The sequence below is a fragment of the Protopterus annectens genome, chromosome 17.part0 (genome assembly GCF_019279795.1).
Source record: "Protopterus annectens isolate FY-2018-M chromosome 17.part0, PAN1.0, whole genome shotgun sequence".
NCBI lineage: Eukaryota > Metazoa > Chordata > Ceratodontiformes > Protopteridae > Protopterus > Protopterus annectens.
This window is the reverse complement of record NC_056751.1, coordinates 27,112,794-27,128,754: the sequence shown is the minus strand read 5'-3', so window position 1 is coordinate 27,128,754 and position 15,961 is coordinate 27,112,794.

The window sequence follows — 15,961 nt, the reverse complement described above, 5'->3', positions numbered from 1 at the left end:
GTAAAAAGGGGCACAGGAATAGGAAAATGGAAGGTAATGACTACCACCACTCAGCTCAAACATTCAGACTGACTAGTGGCATTAATAGGAAAAAACCTATCTTAACTATGTGAGAATGGCAGAAGCATGGCATACAGGAAACTATGATGTGTATGTAGAAATAACAGAAGCAGAACTGTGGTAAGGATGAGATGAAGGAGACAGCTGCCCTGGCACGAGTTGATAGGGGGCACAATCTGCACTGTTACGGCCTTTTCTTAATAATCGGTGCAATGCTCTTTTAGGATTGGTGAACTACCTCCAAGCAAATGCCACCAAGAAAAGTGTGATGAAAACTGCTTTATTGTATCAGTGTCCACTTAAAAGTCATTACAGCATACAAACACTCCAAAGATATAAGGAAACGATTCCATAAACTTAAATTTGACCATAAAAACACTCCAACAATGTTAACGCTATATAAAATCAGTGTTTTCATCCTATTATTAGCACTTCATCAGAAAAAAAAATTAAATGAACTCAGTAGACCCCATTTAAACAGTCCCAACATGTCATATCCTTGCATAAACAGCAATAAACTATTTTAGAGAAGCCCACGCAATTCTAGATCAGTCCCATAATATTTCCTTTTTATAAATTGAACTTTCTATTGACTTAGAATACAGTAATACTAGATTTTTCACAATGTGCTGAAAGTAGTAATTCAGGCAATCCAAGTTTTAAGTCTATGATCCTTTTTTCATAAATGAATTCTAGTGAGTCTACTTATATGTGCCTTGGAAAGGGATTTTTTTAAATAACTGCCACATCTTCAAGCGGTCTCCAGAAACAATATTAAATATGTGGTTCACTACTATGATGTTTATTACCAACACTGCTATAAATTATGCATAAAATGATTATCTTTTGTAAAATAAAGGGTAAAAAATACATGCTTCCCTGTATTTGGCTGTTAGGTTTCATTGATGCAGTCCATTGTCCCTTCCTGCAAATACATATATATGGCAATACAAGCAAAAGACCCTTCAAATACAACAGCATGATTAAATCAAAGATAATTAATTAGTTGTTTAATTTACGTTTTCCTTTATTAGCTAACACAATCTGTGTGAATGACCTACTTTTGGCAAAGGCCAAGGATATAAAGAAATCTAGTCCACAGTATTAACTAATATATAATGGACAAAGCAGATATTACATTAAGGAGTATCTACCATATCTGAATCTAGAGGAATACTTACCACAGATTCTTACAATGCATGTATGGCTGCCAGACAAGAAGACTACTATACAATCTGTAGTAATATTTATTTTTTAAAAATAGATGCAGCTGGTAATAATTGTCTAGTTGTATTTCCATAGTATTATGGCAAGTGTAAAAACAGTATCACGTGAATAATTGCTGTGGTTTACCTTACAGTTTCTTCACAATTAAATTTCCACAAGGAATTAATATGTTGGTTTATTAACTTTGTAAGTATAGTTTTGTTCAGTATGCCTTATTATATGTAGAAGATTGCTCCTTCATTTGGATATGAATCTAGAGTGCAATGAATCACTATTCCTGTTAAGCAGTGGTGGTGATTTTGTAAGGTACAAATTAGTTAAAAAGAAAAAATCTCCATGGGATTTAACCTGCAGTGATATTCAATAAGGAGCGGCATTTACACGGGCTATGCAGAATGGTATAAGACATTTTGAAGTGTGTCATTTTATTTTGCTTTAGCTCTAGCCAGTTGTTAGTCTAAAGGGAAATGCAGTAGCATGTTCTTATAGGTTTATAGGTAAGTACAAGGCTAGCAGGCCTTGCAGGCCATTTTAAGCCTAGCCAGTTTTCCTTTCTGTTCTCAAACTAATCTAATCAATTTGGTTATAGTTTGGCTTTACCCACCCCATGGACAATAATTATATATTACCCCTAATGAAAATAACTGTGATTATACGATAGATAATTTGAAGGGACCCGTACATGGGATAAAGCATTTAGGAGATGCTTCTGTCCATTACAAGTACAGGGGGTAGTCCTGGGGTAAATGTTCTGTTTTCCATCTATAGATCTAATTTGCACTTGAATATGGACAGGGATGAACTTTGCTTTATTTGGATGAGTCATCTGTTCAAGAGCAGTGGTATCTTCTGCAAGATCAATCTGATGCCCTTTGACTTGTTGATATGCAGTAAATCCATCAGTAATGGGGCAGAGGATGACTTGAGATAATCTCTTAACATTCTGTAGGATACCAAGTATAGTGACAGGGCTTTGAGTTGGTCCATGTAGAACATTTTGTTTAGGCCTTGGATCCTTTTAGCAAGGTATTTCTGTGGGCATTACAGTTGTTGCATGTGTCGGGACAGATACATGGCAAAGGGGGCATAATATTCAATGACAGGCCTAATGAAGACAGATTAAAGGGATATAATGACATCCCTAGATATAGACACAATTTCTTTGTTTATAAGCTGTGCAATATAGAAGGACTTTCTTACAACAATGGACACGTTGGTCAAAAGTTAGGTCACTGTCCACATAAGTTCGCAAATCCCAAACAACTCTGTCAAATCTTAGGGGCGTATTCTCAATGTGGTAGTTCCTGGCATAGATACCTTCCCAAAGGATATAATAATGCATTTTTTGACATTTAGTTCAATCTATGATTTTGGCACCGGTTATTTATTTGGGGAAAACCTTCCTGCAGGTTGACTAAATCATTTGGGGATTCAACGACTGCCAGAGCGCTTTGGTATTGACTTTTATTTCAAAAAAGTAAAAGCCAAACAGTGGAGGTCCCAGCACAAAATAATGGGTGACTCCACTGATGGCTAGTCTATTTGTGAAAGTAACTTTCCCTGTTTGGATTATCTGTGTCATATGTGAGCCAGTTGACAATTCAGTGGATGACACGGGGATTTATTCTCAGTTTATTTAGCTTTTCTACTATGCCTGAGCGGGTAACTGTGTCAAAAGCTTTGGCCGGACTGAGGTATGGGATCTGTACCATTTTGCCTTCATCCACTGCTTTGGTGACCTTTTCAAAAAAAAAATGAAGAGGTAAGAAGATATAAACTGTGATGTTCCATGTCTAGCCTTTCAACTTTAATTTTTAAGAAGTTCTGATCTGACTTTAATACAGAGTTGTTTCTACTTTTAGACTAGAGTATTATGTTTGCATTATCTTTGTGAATGTTATAAAGCTGCCTAGCTCAGTCTTGTTGGATAATAAATAATTTGATATATTTTGTGATCCAAGGCAAAAGGGTAGCCCTTGCTTTTCTACTTCTTGTGGCAGTTAAGTAATTTTAGAAATATTTCACTGAAGAAATGAAGAATTGAATTGCGGAATCTAGCTGCATAGTGTATAAAGTGTGTCAGTTTACAAACTTTAAGGACAGTTATGAAAAGTGTTCTTGAGAACCAGGCAGGAAGGGTGCTTTTTAATTCTGATTTTTTTTTCTGTCAGATAAGTATGGGATGGTGGTCCAACAGTCTCATAATGCCTGCAGCAATGATATCTTTATTTTATTTTTCCTTTTTGACCAGGTTAGTCGCACTAGGCTAACAGCCTATTTTCATGGGGGACCCAAGATGGTATTTATAGTACTAGGAGAAATTTGGCCAGGGCATCTAGGAACTTGTCTACTGGTTTTGAGAGGTGCTGTGGGAATGTATTGTCAATGTGGCAATTCCCTGGGATAGATGACATCAGCCATCAACTCAGGCAGATGAGGCCTCAATTTAGCATCTCATCCAAAGGACAACACACTCAAGAGACGAGCACCCCCCCATGCTACACTGAAGTGTCAGCAATCCATCTACCTGGTATGGGTAAAGAACACACAGCTTTCTGCACCAAAGGAGAGTGTGCTACCCACCATTGTGCTATATCATTGCTTCTGAGTGCTTATCAGGGTTATATTCCAGAGGCGATACAGTATACTTTCCCTACTGGATACCTGTCATTTGTGGTGTTCAGAGAAGTAAGCTGCACAAAGCCAAAAGGCTATGTCATGCAATGAAATGGCTCCATTTGCAAGTTTACAATTAAAAATAAAGACTCCACTGCCAATCTAATTTGAAGTAGGGTTAAACACTATCAGTGATATGCATAAGACATCTTGCTGCACCTCTCCTTGTATTTGAAACTTGTACCGAATTTTACTACCTGGCAAGACAACCTGCGACATACACCCTATATTCATTTATTTATTTATTTTTTCAAATAACAAAATTAATGTAACAGTTAGCAAAAGACTAGGAGTGACTATTCATTAGCAATGTAATCAGTCTGGGTTTTAGTTGCAATATTACTGCATACCTCTTTTTTAATGAGTCATAATTAAAGTGTTCTACTGACTGATGTCAGAGGATCACACTGGGGTTAGCATATATTGCTCTGTCTAAGGCAATGTCAGAATTAATAAGCAGCACAATAGCTCTGCTGCTGAAGATAAACTGCTTTTAAGGAGAGCACTGCTTACCTCACTAGTGACCATTTACTGTTGCAATATGCTGGTTTGCACATGCTCAAATCAGCACAAAAATGGATGGAAGGGTTAGATAGAAGAAAAAATTACGAAAAAAGACCACTGTCAGATAAATCCTGTCACTACAATATTTGCAAAGAAGGAGAAGAGGTCTCCCCCAAAATAGCCAAGAGAGATTTCAGCCCTTCTTAAAGAAAAGGATTTCATAAAACTAAAGGAACATGTAGAGTGAAGTGAAAGTTGGTGATGTGGCTGTTTGGGTAAGTAAAGTAGACCCATACATATATATATATATATATATATATATATATATATATATATATATATATATATATGTCTACTTTGTTTCGTTGAATCTCATTTCACTGAATTTCATTTCACCCCGACCACATCGCTGAAAACACAAATTACTGAAAACTCATTTCACTGAATCTCATTTCACTGAACTGCAGTTAGTATATATGGCACTGTGTAAGGTACTGCATGGCAAGTAAAAGGTATATGCCCTTTTCCCCACTGTAGTGCGATCTTAGTCTATATAGTTGGGGGGGGTGATGGGTACAGCCCCCCACATTGGGGGGTGTGGTGGGCATAGTCCCCCACTTAGTCTGAGTACATACTGTCTTCTGGAGAGAGTTAGTCATTGGTGTTGCAACTATGCCTGTCTATTATTTAAAATGTATTGTGTTGAAGTTTTTGGTAAAATGCAATATAAAACTAACAAGGTGGGGGGCTACTCCCTCCACACCCACTAATGTGGGGGGCTATGCCCCCCACCCCCCCAAATATATATACTAACTCCATGATTGCACTACAATGGGGGAAATGGCATATACCTCTTACTTGCCTTACAGTACTCTACACAGTGCCATATATACTAACAGCAGTTCAGTGAAATGAGATTCAGCGAAATGAGTTTTCAGTAATTTGTGTTTTCAGCGATGTGGTCGGGGTGAAATGAAATTCAGTGAAATGAGATAATGAGATTCAACGAAACAAAGTAGACCCATATATATATATATATATATATATATATATATATATATATAGAGAGAGAGAGAGAGATACCCTTCAGAAGATCCGAAGCTTAAAATACCTAAAACTCAAAATATTGAAAATGGAATTTGCCCTTTCTCAAGTGTTGTGCGATCTTGGAGTAGGTATGTAATTAGAAGGGTGTGTGTGGGGGGGGGGGTTGCAGCCCCTCCAACATGAGGGGCACAGGCTTGCCTCCTGCATTAAAAGTATTTTTGATATTTGGAGTTTTAGATATTTTAATTTTCAGTCAATTATAAGCAATGATCCTAATATGATCCTCTATTTTGTTCTTATGAGAGAAGTGGGGTTCTGCTTCACTGTTTGAAAATGAAAATATTCAGGGGACTATAGTAAAAGCTTACGTAGAAAGTTCCTGAAAAAAATTAATTGGCAATGCCCTTTCTCATCTCCATTAGAGGATAAAAAGCCAGGGGTTACACAAGAGAAAGCTGGAGCTGAAACTTTCTATTACATTTGTGATTCATACATAGCTGGTTTTGCTCCTAGAAAAAAAAACTACTAGATAAACTAGGCAATTTCCTGGAGAGCCATTTAGCTAAGAGCATTTTTCTAACATTTATTTATTTTATTTTAAGTAAAGAAATAAGGTGTTCTGTGCCACTCTGTTCAAATTAATGACAGTGATGACATCCTATATGTGAGGTGCTGTATACCTGACCACTCAATTTGTAAGCTTTCTGCTCCATCCTACCCATGATCAACCTGATTCATTAAAATGTTGTTGGATTACAGATGGGCTAGGAATGTCTACATACAGATTGTAAAATGGAAAGGATTCCCTTCACAAGCTTGAAGTTTCAAAACTTCGAACTACAAGTGGTTGAGACCATAAGATCAAAGTTTTGAAACTTTGAGCGTTTTGAATGGAGATCGCTATATAGAGCGGAACAAGACATTTACCGTTTTCCTCACTGTAGTGAAATCTCAACGTTGATATATTTATTTAGCAGGGAGTGTGGGGGATGCAGTAGGGCTTGCCCCCCTGCAAAAATGTAAAAAAAATGTTTTTGTTTTTATTTTTTATTACAATTTCAAAATTTCAAAATGTCAGCCTAACCTTATGGTCACAATCATTTGCAGTTTGAAGTTTTGAAACTTTGAATTTATAAAGCAGGTCCAACTGAGAAGCAGGATGATTGAGAATTAGAGCTAAAACTGGCCAGCAGAATATCTGACAAGATATATTGGAGAACTGGAAGTAAGGAATACAATAAAGATGGGATACAATATGAAATGTAAACATAAAAATCAGATAGATGACATGTTACATATGGACTTGGAGTGGGCTGTGTATAACATTATTTTATGGGAGAGTAGGAGCATTTATAAATGGTCATAGATGATGACAGCTGAGCAGAGCACACAGCAATATCTGCCTTCATTTGTAAATAATTTGAATATTTTGAGTTAAGCTTCAGTAAATGAAAACAAGTCATGTACAGCTGCTATATCTACAAATATTTAATTGGATTTGTAGCACCTGATTACATGGTTATAAGCAAACTATTTTACTTTAGTTCAATGTGCATTGTTATGACACCCCTGTATCTAGGTCTATGGTGAGGATAACGAATTAATGACATTATGTGTAGATAAATTCATCACCAACAACTACACAAAAAAATACTACAGTCTCCAGTCTAACACTCATGGTGCAGAAGACAGCAAAGTACAAAACAAGTAAACAAGAACAGTGATGAATAATACTTATCTCTTTACAGCTGGGTGATGCCTGTATGTGTTTCTGCAGTTACATCTTACTGGCACCTCTAGGCATCAAATATTGCTTGCTCATATTTGCATAAATAATTTCAAAACCATGCTACATACAAAGTACTCAAATATTTCATCTTAAAGCTTACACAGTGGCAAACAGAACTGTATTGATATTTGACCTCTGTCAAATTCAGGTACATAGATATTAACTGGTGTTCATAAATAATCTATTTATATTGTCATAAATGTCATGCTTTTCTAACTATCTCAAAAACCTAGTAGCACAGATAGACTTGCATAGCCCCATATGAAAGTTCAGCTGGATGAACAAAGTGCTACTACCATTGTGTGTAACTTGGGTGGTTGCTGAGATATTTAAATTGTTTACAAAATCTTAAAAACTTAATACTTCCTATGTTAACTGTTACTTAAAAAATCTAGTTTAAAACCTAGAACCTAAGGAATACTATTACTATAAAATAGTTTGTGCTGGAGAGTTTGCCATTTATACTTCTTTAGTAATCCCTATGATTCCAGAGATATGAATATTTGTTAGAATCAAATTATGTCCTCACATTTTAATCAAAAAGCTTAGGCTCTACCCATTGGAAGTTACAATGCAAATGTCCACATCTCCATTGGAGGGAATAAGTTATAATAAAGTAATAACCAATGAGTGGGAGTGGGTAAATCTTCAGTATACCTACACCCACGAGTCAGTTATTGCTATTATGCAATGACATTATTTAATAAAGAAATTGTTTACTTTTCTTAAATAATGTCTTTGTATAATGGTGCTCCTCTGCATTGTTTCCACATTGTTCTGCATTTATTGATGCACTGAGCATGCATATCAGGGCTTACATTCCCATGCTTGCACAATACATCAGTACTGTGGAAAACAAGCAATGGAGGAAGGAGGATCTCCATTGCTTTTTTTTTTTTTTTAATAACATCTGGACAATTGAGGAGAATGAGAGAGGCAGGGCAGAAATACAAGGCAAATCAGGTATATTTCTTTAGTTTTTCAGACTACCTGATTTTCCTTGTATTTGCTCTGCCCTCCTCCATATGTACCTCATCTTCTTAGCTCAAAGTTACACTGACATGCAAAGACATGCAGTTAAGAACTTTATTTGATCACCATATTGTCTCCATTGTAGGGAAAGCTTTCTACATGGCCCACCTCATTAGTAAGGGTATCTCATCCAGGGACAAAGAGGTCATAACATCCCTGTATTCTTCCCTTATAACACCCATTATTGAGTACAATACCTCTTTCAGCATGTACCTCACAAAGCACATGCAGCATCTGGAGAGACCACAGAGGTTCCTCACCAGGAGAATCTAGGGCCTCAAACATCTACTCTGCACAAATAGGCTAAAGGCCCTGTCCCTCTACTCAGTCTCATACAGACTCATCAGAGGTGACATCTGTCTAGCATACAAAGCAATCTCAGACCCCGCCTGGATGGGACTGCTGCATATCCGCAAGTCAAGCTCCACTCAAGTATCGCACACAGGCGACCTCAACCTGGTCTGTGACATCAATAGGACTTGGCAGGACAGATTTGTGTCCCAGAGACTCCCCTTTCTGTGGAATAGACTCCTTCTCCACATCAAGCAGAGTACCTCTGGATAACTAGATGGGGAACAGAAAATACACCACTGGGATTTCACCTGTGTCCCTGCTGGACAGGGGCATTGGGTGATGACTTGTTGGAACATGGGCTAAATTCTTGGAACTTCCTATGATCCTACAATCCTAAGAAATGTGGACAAAGCCATAAATAATGGGGGGATGAAGGCTCCAAAAGAGAACCAATTGTAAATGTTGCTCTTATTATTCTCATAGCTTTCTAAGTTTATAATATGCATGTTATTGTGCATTGTCTGAAGGACAGAATGTCTAAAACTGAAATGCGTGTCATTATTTAGTGACTTCATTCCTCAGTGATTTGTCAGAAAACCGAAATTTGCTGAGGAGCAGCTAAAAATATGAGACAAAAGTCTGAATAGTTAAGACTAATGCCTCTGTACATATAACAACAGAAAAAAGTCTGGCTGCTCAAAGGTACTGCAGTGATCCTACTTTTTTCTATTGGTTTATGCTTGATTTCCAACGGGAACGCTGGTTTGGCTGACCAATCAGAGTGTACGTTTTTAAATATGAATGAACTATCATTGTATAATAACTAATTTAATGAAAAAAAGGCTGTTTTTGAATACGAATGAACTATCATTGTATAATAACTAATTAATGAAAATAAAACAATCTGGCATGTCAAAGCATAATTTGTTTGCAGGCACCTTAATATTTATGTACATCAGGCACTGACCTCTGTGTTTCTAAAGTATAGCCAAACACTCTACTTATGCTGTGCTGATGAGAACATTCAAAAGGCTGAAACATGCATGTCCACAGTTAATAGGTTTATGTTTATTGGTCTGAATGTACCCATATAGACTTGAAAAGTAAAAAGTAAAAAGTCACAGGCATTCAGAAACCATGTAGCTGAAACAGTAGACGTCCTTAAGGGGTATTTGCATATATCCCATGGGTCTACATTATAGGATGTTTAAGGTATTACACAGTAAAAACTCCTGCTTAACTGTATTTTTCTTGCATGTTTTTACTGAATGGTTTGTCTGGATGACCTTTTTACCCTTTGGTTTTGATGTTAGTTGGGATATTTTGCAGGCATCTTAATGTTTATGGACACTGACCAGACAGGCTACTTATGTTGTGCTGATGAGACCACTAAACAGGCTGACACATGAATGTCCACAAATAGTGGGGTCTGGCTTTATGGCCCTCAATGTACCTGTAAAGACGTAAAAAGTAAAAAAGTCATGGGCGTTCTGAAACCATTTAGCTGAAGCAGTGGATGTCCTTAATGAGGCATTTTCATATAGTATATGGACCTTCATTACAGGAGGTTTAACGCCAACTGGCCTAGGTTTTTCTTGCAGTTTTTTGTTTCTGAATGGTTTGTCTGTGGGAACGTCTTACCCTCTGGTTTGGGTGTTAGTTGAGATAACCCTCATATCGTAGTCATCACAGAAACCTTGCTAAAACCCTCTGTGTCTGATACATAAATCACCCTTCCCAGCATTTAATATTATCAGAAATGATCGGCATATCAAGAAAAGTGGTGGTCTAGCTTTATTATTCCCAAGCCACTGTCATATAACACCCTACAAGGACCTCATTCCAAAATTCAACTCAGCAGAGCTCCTCATCACTTTCCTGATGTTAAATAATCATAAACAAATATGTATACTTTCCATTTACATTCTCCCAGGTAACAATGAAGCAACACTTGAAAGTGTACTCCACTGAACATTACTTTATACTTCTCCCACTTCTACTTTAAACCTTTTCAGCTTAAAACAAGTAATCAATAGCCCCACTTACCAAGGTAAAATAAAACACTCGATACTTGACTAGATTATAGTCTGAGACTCTAACAAATTCTCCTTCTCTGGTACTCTATCAAATTCCCTAAGTGGTCACCTACCAGCAAGTGCAATTAGATCCCGCACTAATTTACCTAAGCAGCAAATCCCCAGAACCACTAGTAACATGTCCAACTTTAATGCAGATGTATTTAATAAGATCTTGGAAAGTCTAAACTGGAACATTCTAGGAAAAAATCCCATTAGATGAAGCCATAAACACATTTAGCACAATTTTCCTTAACACGTTAAACAGCCTTGCTCCTTCACAAACTAAGACTAAAAGCTCATAGTCCAGTCTAGCTCTCCAACAATAGTAGAATAGTCATGACAAAAACAGATAAAGCATGGAAAAATGGCTAAAACAAAACATCCCAATCATTCACCAAATATTCAAAGAATTCCAAAACCAAGCAAAAAGACAGACAAAAAAAATACATTCAGACAAGAAAATCTACTATACCTATATTCAAAACAATAACAAGCTAAACCACAAAAATTCTGGTTATCCATCAAGGAAATACTGCATCATGTTCAAAAACATAACCCAAACCCATCTCTCATGCAACATCCCACTTGAAAGTGCAGCTCAGTTCAGCATACAATTCATAGACTGTATAGCCTCCCTTACCAAGGATTTCCCCTCCTCAAATAATATCCCCCACAACCAACTACATGTAACTCTACGTTCACCTTAAAACCTATATGTACATCCTACATTAAACAACTTCTAATGACACTTAAACCAGGGTCTTCTGCAGCAGACAATCTCCTAAGTGAATACCTTAAAATTGCCACCAATAGTGATGCCTTCCACATTTCTATACCCATAAATAAATTCATACATAAAAGAAGCCTACATCCATACCCTCTGGAAAAAATAACACATTATCCCCCTCCATAAAGGTGGATCCTAGAATTCATTAACTTCCAACCAGTTGTAGTCTTATAATCCCTCTCTAAAATATTAGAAGACTCCATTCACAAAAAAACTGCTATCATACCTAACCTGGGAATGGCTTTTTATCCATATCCAAAACAGCTTCCATTGTTACCATAGTACTAACACAGCCCTCCTCAACTTCACAAAACCTGTCAACAGAACCAAGGACACTAGTAAACTAATTTTTTGCCTGTTCTTAGGCTTTTCAAAGCATTCAATACCATCAGCCATAGTTGTCTGCGCATGGTCTAGCTCGTCCCACCCTCCAGTGGTTTACCAGCTACCTGTCTGATAAGCAACAAGCAGTCAAATGGCACTTTACCCTCTTCGCTTCCATTCCTGTAACCCCAGGGGTACTCCAAGGATTCATCCTTGACATCCACTTTAAAATACTCATCAACAATCTTACTCATCCACCCAAGCCTCACCAGTACAATAAGCAGATGATTCTACTATTATATGCTCCTCCAACAGCCTCTCACACCTCCAACAAAGCATACAAGCTACTCTTTCAGCTAATGAAAAGTGGCTCTATTAACTACCAATTTATGTTCAACCCAAAGAAAACCAAATTACTTCTCTTCTTCCCCAAAAATCTTCACAAAGAAAAATCTAACTTCAAAGTTGTCTGCCTCAACAATACTGTCATCAAATTCACCTCCCATACAAAACTATTAGGAGTGATAATAAACAACAACCTAAAATTTGGCCTTCATAGACTAAACTCCATAACAAGGACACATCAAAAGTTTGGCATTTCTAAAGAACAAAAAAGTCCTCACTGATTCAGCTAGACCTATTCTTACATCAGCATATCTCCTATCCTCACTCCTGTATGGTGCCCCTATCCTGTCAAATTTATAGATGACACTAAAAGCAAAATTACAGAACTGTTACAATAAAGTTTGAAAATTTACAATAAACATCCCTCTTTGTAGCTACCACTATAACATTCTCAAGAACCTAAACTGGATTGAACATCCCCATAATCTGACATACATACAACTACAATTCACATTTAAGTTCATTAATCTCCCCATAAATTGTCCATACCTACACAATACTCTGTCTCTGCATACACCCCCAACCAAGACCTTAGATCCTCAGACTTTTCTGTTCTACATACCTAGAAACCTACCAAATCTGCCAGACATAGCCTGTACTCCCACCGCACTGGAAAATCATGAACTCCTTGCCTTAATCTACTAAATCCACTCTCCACTACGCACTTTCAAGGCTTTTCTAAAAATCCACCTAAGCAAACTCTGTCTCTGCCCTTCCATCCCTCCTGATTAGCCATTGCATTTCATCCACAACCATTATCCCCAAACTGTATGCTTTTTTCCTTCACTAAGGTAATTGTTCAAACGGACATTTGTAATCACAAAAGATAAATCAGTCTTCAATAAAACCAGAATTTAAGAAATAATCTCACCAATGAAACCCAAACAAAGGAATCACAAAGAAATAAAATATAATTGCATGATATTCATTACAAAACAGAGAAAGTAACTACATGAAAAAGGAAAAGGACACCAAACTGAAATGTTAGTAGAACAAAATAGAAGGCAAGCATTAAATAACGCAAAGAAGCGCCCCGTTCCAAATACAAAAGCTATAATAAAGCCAGACATCTGTGTAGACAGCCCTGAAGTAGTTGAAATGTTAGCTAATTATTTATAAATATATATTACAAGAAATAAGGAAGCAAAAATTGGAAAAAGGAAATCAGAAGGTCTAGAAACTAGAAACAAGCACATAAAAAGATGCAAATAAATAAAAAAAGGCTAAATAAATGAAACAGCTTCCCCAAAATAAACACAATGGGTGATTCAATAATTCAAACAGTTGTAAGAAAAAAACAAGGAAGCTAAAATCTACACCTTGGATGAAGAAGACATAAATGAAATTCTGTGATAATTTTATAGCATAATGCATTACATGGCTGAACATCAGTGCTGTATTAGCAGCTATGTCAGAATGCAAAGTGTGAAGGCTGCTAGCCTAGCTAGATAGAATTTATAGATATTTCTATGTATTTGTAAATATTAATATAATCCACAGGCTTGGTTTACAAATTTAAAGAGAACTATATTATGATTAAACTATATTTTGTACTGAGCTTCAAAAATGTAACCACAGTGCAATCTGCTGGGAGAATGCTAATAAGTCAAACATTGTATGAATGATCTCAAGCTCAGAGACAGGATGTCTGGGCCAGGAAATTCTTTCTATTGTCTTGATTTAAGAGATAATTACTAAGGTTTTACATGTATAATGTCTTTTATGGCTGTGGCTTCCCGGCCAGGTGCAACTTATGTAAGTTTTGAGTTTTTGTTAGCCTGGGAATTAAAGAAGTGATAAAAATGATGTAATGTGAAATGACTCAGCAGTACTGGGTGTTTATCAATTTAAGACTTTCTCAGAGAGAAAGATTTAGAGCACTTTGGATTTTGTCTGAAGAACATCCACTCACCAGCACTTGCTTGCTCTGTAAGTAAGATATTTATTTAGAACAGTGATTTCTCTTAGAGATAGACAGAAATGCCCAGATTAGTCTAGCTGTTTTCTATATTTATGTCAGACTATTCCACAGTATTATTTTAAAGCATTTTCCCGTGATTTCTGAATTATGTAATGTCATTGTGTTGAAGTAATAAGTATTGTCTTGTGTTTTTATTATTTATTATTAAATATTTTTAAATCTTTCAACTGTGGCTGTTTTGTGTAGAGATAATTTAAGCTCTAGAGTACTTGCATGTATTCGGTGATACTGTCAAAGACACTCCGATAGCTTTAGCCCTGGGTCACACTTACTATTTGGTTAACAATAATATTACACAGTGAAATTGGTCACCCTTTGGGAAGGGTTTTTTTAGTAGCTGATAAGAGTAGTTGGTGGCAGTGATTACTACCTTATAGCCTGGCAGGAGGGGGCATAGCTGGAGAACCTGTGCCAGCCTGCACCAGGAGTATCTGTGTGTTTGTATATAAACCAAATCTCAAAGTTTGTGTGTGTCAGCTACTTGGGCAGGGACACAAAGCACTGGTTGGACAGAGAGTGTACTGAAGGTTTTAGCTTGACTACTCAGCTGGGATCGGAAGCCTATAGCTGTGCCAGTGAGGAGTCTTATTGGGGATCTGGAGTGACATGGAGAAACCAGCCCCAGACTGACTGTGATCTCTGTGTGCTCTTAAGGGAAATTGTACTTTACTGTGTGTGTACTTGTTATCCTTCCCAATGTGCACGACCCTCACCGGTACTAGTTGTGAGGATTAAGGCTCCTTGATTACTGGGCCAGTGCAAGGGCATCACACAAAGCATCATGATTAATGCTAGAAAAAGAAAACAATATAATATGCACTGTTAAACCATGCATCAAATATGTACACAATTTATTATCAAAAATCTCAAAACTTTTATGACACTCAAAACTCCTACCTCAAAATATATTAAACTAACATTTCTGTTGCAGCAAAAAGCATCTTGGGATAAATTACATAGGATGAGTGCTTCCAAGGATATGCAAAAACCCATAACATGGGATTTTGACAGAATCAAATTGAATTCTGCACCCTGGCTCTCCAAAGCTACTCATGCTTTGATGCATGAAAGAGATGCTCTATGAAAAAAATGGCAAACCACTAAAACACCCACCTTTCTCCAAGGTTATAAGCAACTCAGTAATCATGTAAAAACTTATTATTTTGGATAAACACCACTATTTCACTACATTTCAAAGCTCTCACCCAAATGACCCCAAAAAATTCTGGAGTACTATCAACTCCCTGCTCCACACTGGTTCTCCTACCATCCCTAACCCTTTCCCATATCACTCTCCCTCTGAAACTGCAGATTAACTCAACAAGCACTTCACAGGCAGCATCTCTAAACTCCTACCCTCTGGTAACTCTTCTCATCTCAACTCTTCTGTGTCACCCTCACCTCCCCCTAAACCTCTAGCTCCCCTGTCTCTCAGCCTTTTACCTTGTGACTTGTTTCTACTAAATACATCAATTCCCTACTTCTTAAACTAAAACCATGTTCTCCCTCCACTGATAAACTCTCCCCTCAATTTCTGAAAATTATTGCTGGCTCTATTGCATATCCTGTATCTATCTTAATCAACTGCTCCATTCAGGAATCTATTATACCAGAAATATGGAAATCCTTCTATACCACTCCTCTGCACAAAGGTGGCTCTCTAAGATCCTTGAAAAATGTATACATACTCAACTGCTGTCCTATCTCATTCACAAAAATCTCCTCACCCCCTCACAACATGGTTTCTGCCTAAACAC